Genomic DNA, 7,361 nt, shown 5'->3' on the forward strand with positions numbered 1-7,361 from the left:
GTAAATAAATAGCTATCTGATTTACAAAGAAACTCCCTCCAGCTTCTGTACTAGTCACCCAATAAAGGCAACTCCACACTTTGTCCCAAAGTATCCAGAAGGAGATTTATTTCAGAGATAAAAGCAACGATCAGGGGACCCTGGTGGTCCAGTGTTAGAACCTCACCTTCCAGGGCAGGGTGTGCTGGTTTGATCCCTAACCGGGGATCTAAAATCCCACAAGCCTCTCAGGCAAAAAAACAAACAAAAAACGGAAACGGCATTGTAACAAATTCAATAAAGACTTTAAAAATGGTCCACATCAAAAAAACTCTTGAAAAAATAAAATTAAAAAAAATAAAAGCAACAAGCAATCTGGAATGGCAGCTTCTCAGGAACTAGAAAATTTCCAATTACTCCTCCTTATTCCCGCAACCCAACTCTCTGTGCATCCTCATAGAGGTGTGAATCACCTCCTTTTGCTTTTCACTTAATAAGAAGCAGCAGTTCTAGGCGGCTGAATGGAAGCCAGGCTCCCTGCTCTGACATGGTGATTACTTCGGAGAGAGAGAGAATATAGTGTTTGCAGCCTTCAGAGGCTTAAAGGAAAATACAGCTGCACTCAAAAGTCCCAGAGGGACTGCATCTCAGGATTTAACTTGCTGGAGAATTCACAGCCATAGGCACCTCGCACACCATTCACTGCCTGTGCTCTGAGCCCTAAGGACATGGGATCAGCACAGCACTGGGCTTAATGCTTTTAGCCCCAGAACCCTAGAGAAAGTAGACTGCACCTTGTGGGAAACTCAGGTTATCATTACTTAGGAGGTAAACATAGAAGGGCATTTCTCCATCCCCAGCATCCAGCAGAGCATAAGGTGTATAATAACCTCAGTAAATATTTGTTGGAGAAATGAATAAAGGAGTGAATAATGCCAGCTTCTGATGTTTTTGTTTTAAAATCACAAGATCATTCTCCCCAGGTGGAAGGGAGGTCCAAGAAGGAGGGGATATATGTATGCATATGGCCGATTCAATTCATTGTACAGCAGAAACTAGCACAACACTGTCAAGCAATTATATACATTCAGTTGCTCAGTCATGCCTGGCTCTTTTCGACCCATTGGACTGTATCTCTCCAGGCTCCTCTGTCCATGGGACTTTCCAGGCAAGAATACTGGAGCAGGTTGCCATTTCCCTCTCCACAGGATCTTCCCGACACAAGGGTAGAACCCTCGTCTCCTGAGTCTCCTGCATTGCAGGCAAATTCTTTACCTGTTGAGCCATTGTTCAAGCCTGCTAAAGCAATTACACTCCAATAAAAATAAAGTAATTCGATGATTAATTAAAAAATAAAATCACAAGTTATCTTAGGGGATAAAATCCCCTATCTTAGGGGAACAGATGAGCATATTTGCAATGCTAGATAAACTTCAGTTCAGTTCAGTCGCTCAGTCATGTCTGACTCTTTGCGACCTCGTGGACTGCAGCATGCCAAGCTTCCCTTGGATAAACTTGGAACCTGGTAATGTAAGTTGAAATGCACCCAGTCTAATGGACCTCCTCTTTGCTATACTACGTGGAGCCTTATGTAAAAAAAGGTTTTGAGGTCTCATCTAGTTTCAGTAGGAAACTATGGGCTGCCAGATTAGTGATGTCTTCCACAAGCATGACAGTGCAAGTGTCTCCACACTGTTGCCACAAAGTCGGGAATCACAAAATACTGTTTCCCTGGACGGACCTAGAAGATGCTGGCTATGTTTAAACACCATCTTCTAACTGTCCCATCTTCCCTGAACCTGGAACTGAGTTTCTGAATGCGTTGGAATTCAAAAATACAGTCAGCCTTCATGGGTCCTGGAACTGTTTCTGATACTAGATGTTAGATGGTGTTGGAGCAGGTGACTCACACAGGCTCAGGCGCTCCCCGCCTGTCTGAACATGCTGAGCTAGGGCTGGCATCAGGACTTGCCAAGAAAATAATAGGAAGTGCAACCTGGGAACTGTAAGCACAGTCAGGCGGGGAGGAATGCAAGGAAATGTGTGATCTCTCAAACCTCTTCATGCAAAACGCTCGGAGGTGAGCTGCCTGAGAATGTTCGTAAACTCCCCGGACACTTTCCCAAAGCGTTGCGCTCCACTGAACTTCACCCCAAGGTGAGAGGAACAGAAAATTCATTTTCAAACCTTCTAGATGGCACCTCACTGCATACTCAGCCAATCCCACTGGTGGGAAGGATCAATTCAGAAAGGTTAACTGGAGGGTGAGTTCAGTGACCCACATTTTGTTGTGTGTGTGTGTGTGTGTTGCTCCCCTCAGCTTAATCTCCTGTCTATCCCACTAGTGTAATTAAGACTCTGATTATTTAGCCAGATGGCAAGTTGTTTGTGTTTCTTGGCCTCGATAATAGAATATATTCAGTCTCTCTTACGGGTTCTCCCTTGCCATGGATGAGTTGATTCATACAGAGCCTTGAGGGAAGAAAAAGATACGAAAGATTTGCTAGTAGAAACATCTCATCCGATATTTGGCAAAACTAACACAATATTGTAAAGTTTAAAAATAAAATAAAATTTAAAAAAAAATAAATAAATAAAAGACAAAAAAAAAAAAATCTCATCCTAGATTATTTTAGATGGCATCCAGCCCAGGCCTTTGTAGTTTAGCATCTTCTCTGAAAATTGCAGTCTGGATTCAAATTCTGATAAGTCTGAGTAATCACATCATCTCAGAATTGGAAAGCTTCCAGCATCTCACCAACTATCTTGATACTTACATGATGTTAAAGAAATTGATAAGACAGGCAATTTCCCTGCTTCATGAAGAAAGTTCCCTGGAGGGTTGACACTTAAGGGAAAAAAAATAGCATCTTTAGATGCACACTTTAGAGGTTCCAGAATTGTCCTCAAAGTATAAGGAATATATACCATCAAATGACATAGTATTGGCCACAAAATGAGGGTGAGATGCCTTTGCAAAAAGGTTTCAGCAGTTCAGTGGAGGAAATGTTTCCCGTTTAAGGGCAGCTTTGTCAGTCCCACTAAAGAAGAAGCTACTAAAGTATGCTTCATTTAAAAAAAAAAAAAGAAGAAAGAAAGAAAACATCTAGCTTTACGCTCAGCCTAAATAAGGGAATTGAAAGCTAGTTTTCTCATCCAATTATCAAGCAAGGGAGACTATTGGAAAACAGAGGATTTAATTGCCATTTTCAGCCCTAGGAGTGAGCAATTTAGAGCAAATGACAAATGACTTTTTAAAAAGAAACCAATGCAAAAGAGACTGAGGAAATACTCCAGACCTGAGTTAGCCAATCTCTAAGTAATGGGAGGGAAGTTTCCTGCAGAGTCAAGCATTCCAGAAAATACCATCATAAATCACACATCTTCCCCACACTGGGATACGTCTAACGACAATCCTGTCTTCAGCAGGAAAAGGTGCTAGTGTGGTGTGTGTACTCACGGCATCCAGGAAATCCCGCAGCCCAGCAGGGGGTCCGCGCTAGGCTTCCCCCCAGGGTGCCCCACCATCACTGTGTCCGCCCTGGCACCCCCCACGATGTCAGCGGCTGTGATCTGCCTTCTCCATGTTTGAAAGGAGGCCGAGGAGGCCCTGGTGCTCACTAGCCTCGGTGAGAAGCCGATGTGAGAACTGTGAACCTGCCCTGGGTTTCGAGGCTTGTGTAAGTCTGTGATTCACTCCTCAGTGGGTCGGTCAAACACGCCTAAGAGAAATTACAGGTTCCTCTCGTCTGAAACAAATCCATTAAAATGAGTCAGTTGTTTGTCCTTTCTTTCCTCCTCTTTAGCTCAGATAATCACATGAGACTGTTGCATCTACTGCACTGGGGTGATGAGAACTCAGACAGGCGGGTGGTAAACGCAGGATTGTGCCCCTGTTGTTGTTGATGTTAAATTGTTAAAAGGAAATCCCATTTTTGCCTGTACTGACCTTAAACTTGGAGAACACTGGTTAAGACATGATCCAATCCCTGCCTTAACACCAAAAATATCTTTGGTTTATTTTTTAATGACTTGTCCAAGGAGTTCTTACTGAACCTCTTCCTTGGTGCACAGCCATGGGGAATTCAGATGGAGAATTTTGCCTGTGGGAAACTTCCCTTGGTCTGACTTGGGACAGGGTGGCCAGGTGGATTGTCCTTGTCACCCCCAAATGGTCCCACACCTCCCAATTCTAGCCCCTCCCATTAATCTACCTTCCTGGCTCCTCCATATGACTGCTGCAAACTTTCATTTGACTATTACCAGGGGAGATGTAGACATGAAGAAGAAATAAGTGAGAGGAGTTTTGTTATGTCTGTTGTACTCAAGAGGCTCAGGGAGACGATGCATGTAGAAATAGGTCATCCCATTTAGGTCATTAGTTAAGTACTGTGTCATTTGGAAATTTTGAAAAATCAGTATCATCAAACTTTTGGTTGTGTAATCAGAGGACTTTATTAAACATTCTATGTACAAAGCACTTCATTCTGCTCTTTGGACATACAAAACAAGTGACTTATTGAGTAACAAGGGTAAATCTGTCTCCAAAGGTTTATGGTCTTATCTGGGAAAGAAAATACATGCACACAAGAAAGCTAAAAGTAAATAATACTATACAATAAATACTGACTCAACAGTGAATGGCCCAGATATACATATTGCAAGAAATCAGTGGAGAGAATCAGCACTTCTGGTTGACTGATTAGGGAAGGCTTTACAGGGAAGGCAAAAAGTGATGCACAGTTCAGACACAGAAAGCCCTGGATATGTGTATAGTCTCTGAAATATACTCTTTCCAGGGCAGGATACCAAGTATCACAATTCTGTAAACACTGAATGAAAAGATCCTTCAGTAGATTTTGCTGGCTGGTCACCCTGATGAAAGAAACTGAATCCCATGCTCAACACTTTCATTTAGATGCCAGTGAACCAAGACTTCCCTGGTGGCCCACATTTCTGAAGCAGCGGGCACAGGTTTGATTCTTGATCAGAGAACTGAGATCCCACATGCTTCATGGCCAAAAAATTTTCTTTAAAAAGAGAAGAAATTAGATGCCAATGAACCAACTCCTATGAGAGTGTCTCATCCACACTCATGCAAAAGGTCATGGCTGTTTGCTGTTTGTGCGTGTGTTGCACATACATGAATTCATAGGTACTCGAATACAAACAGCTTATATTTTAATGCCAATTATTATTTGCCAAGTACTAGTCTCAGTATTTTATCTACATTTGTTCATTTAATCTTTCCAGTAGCCCTATAGGGTAAGCTCCATTATTCTCAATTTCTGGTTGGGAAAATCAAAGTTCCAGGAATTTAAATAACTGTCCCAAGGATTATCAAGTACTAAGTGCTTTGCCCAAGAATCTGGACCAGTTTCTCCTTGAGCCACCTGGCCAAGTCACTTCCTTGGTGAGGTGAGAACGGGGCGTGCCACGTATCTCCACCCTGGGTCTTCCACAGTCAGCCTGATCCATGCAGTTCTTTGTCACCTTTCAGGATGGGACAGACTGAAGACTTGTGTGGGCCACAAGAGGGAGGGTGGACTTCTCCAAGAGATCGTCAAATGATGGTGGGGCTTCTCTGTTAGCATCCACGAGCCTTTATTTAATTATTTTTTATCTTTAGGTCACACCACGCAGCAGGCGGGACCTTAGTTTCCCTACCAGGGGTCTGACCTTCACCCCCTGCGCTGGCAGCGCTGAGTCTTCACCACTGGACCACCAGGGAAGTCCTCCATGAGGCTTTCTTAATGGATAATAACCCCAAGATAGAGTCCTTCGCACCTCCTCTCTTAGGGAGTGAGTACATCGGAGCAGAGTGTGCTTTCACATGAGATGTTGCCAAACGCACAATACAGATGAAAGGCCAGCCTCTCCCTCTCTCTGTCTCTCAACCCTTCTCTCTTATGTTCAGACTTTCCATCTGCAAATGGAAGCACTTGGACTCAGTCTTTCCTAAAGTTTTTTCCAGAATTATAAATCTGAAAATCATCTAGCTCCATGACATTGCGTCCTTCCTTCAATATGTTGATTTGGGGTAAGTGACCTTTCTTCATACGGAAATCTCTGCATTGGGAAAACCAGGACTGTGTCTGCTCCATTCTCCTCCCTTGAAGAGACCCTACAGAGACACTGGGAAATGCCAAATTAAAGCTTCTTTCTGACCTCATTTGCAAAGGGTGCAATTGTTGTCCTAAGATGAACAACACCACTTAGAAGATGACTCATTCTCCCGGTTGGTATATTTTTCTACCTTCTGATTATTATATTTTTGCTTTCTTAAACGTTCCTATTTACAGGAAATTTTCTATAGTAAAAAAAAAAAGAGAGAGAGAGAGAATAAAAAAGTTTTACTACAGTTTCTGTGGTTAAAAAAAAATGACACCCCTCATTCACAAAGTGAGTCGCCCTTTTCCATTTGTAATGTAACATCAATACTGGCTTCTTTTGTCTATAACTTTAAAAACTTATTTATTTATTTGGCTGTTCAGGGTCTTAGTTTCAGGATGTGGGCTCTTAGTTGCAGCATGTAGGATCTAGTTCCCTGACCAGGGATCAAACCTCAGGCCCCCTGCATCGGGAGCTTGGACTCTTAACCACTGGACCACCAGCAAAGTCCCACTACTGACTTCCTGGGGAGATAAGTAAGGGCTACTCATTGCCCCTTGCCCTTTATCCACTAATTTTTTTTTCCTGCTGTGTCTGACTGTGCGCTTGCTTTAAAAAGGACTTTTTTTTTTTTTTTTCAGAAGGATTTTTATCTGTAATACTGTTCTATTATCAGGTGGCTCCTGATTTGAATGTTGAATTTGTTTACATACAAGGTAAGAAAATCAGTAGCTCTCTACTTGAAATACAATATTTCTCCTTTCTCATCCCAGGTTTCAAAACACCAGATTGTTTGTGGGGGTTCATCTTACATGGGTTTCCCAGGTGGCGCTAGTAGTGAAGAACCCACCTGCTAACGCAGGAGACATAGGAGACGTGCGTTCAATTCCTGGGTCTTGAAGATCCCCTGGAGAAGGGCATGGAAACTCACTCCAGTATTCTTGCCTGGAGAAGCCCATGGACAGAGGAGCCTGGCAGGCTATAGTCCACAGGGTGACAAAGAGTCAGACACCACTGAAGCAACTTAGCACGCAAGCACCTCTTACATAGTCAGAGTAGACAGAGAGACCCTCGGTGGCTCCGTGCTCTTGAGGACAAAGTCCAGGGCTAGGAATCAACAGACTTGGGTTTTTACCTCTGGCTCAAATCTCTATTAGCTGTTACTTATCACTCCAGCCTTCAGTCTCCTTAACTTAAACACCTTTCTGGTTCAAAAGCTCTATGCTTTTTGCTTGGTTCACGGCCAAAGAAGTTGTGTCTAAGCCCACGCT

Source organism: Bos mutus, chromosome 23 (genome assembly GCF_027580195.1).
Source record: "Bos mutus isolate GX-2022 chromosome 23, NWIPB_WYAK_1.1, whole genome shotgun sequence".
In the NCBI taxonomy this organism is placed as follows: domain Eukaryota; kingdom Metazoa; phylum Chordata; class Mammalia; order Artiodactyla; family Bovidae; genus Bos; species Bos mutus.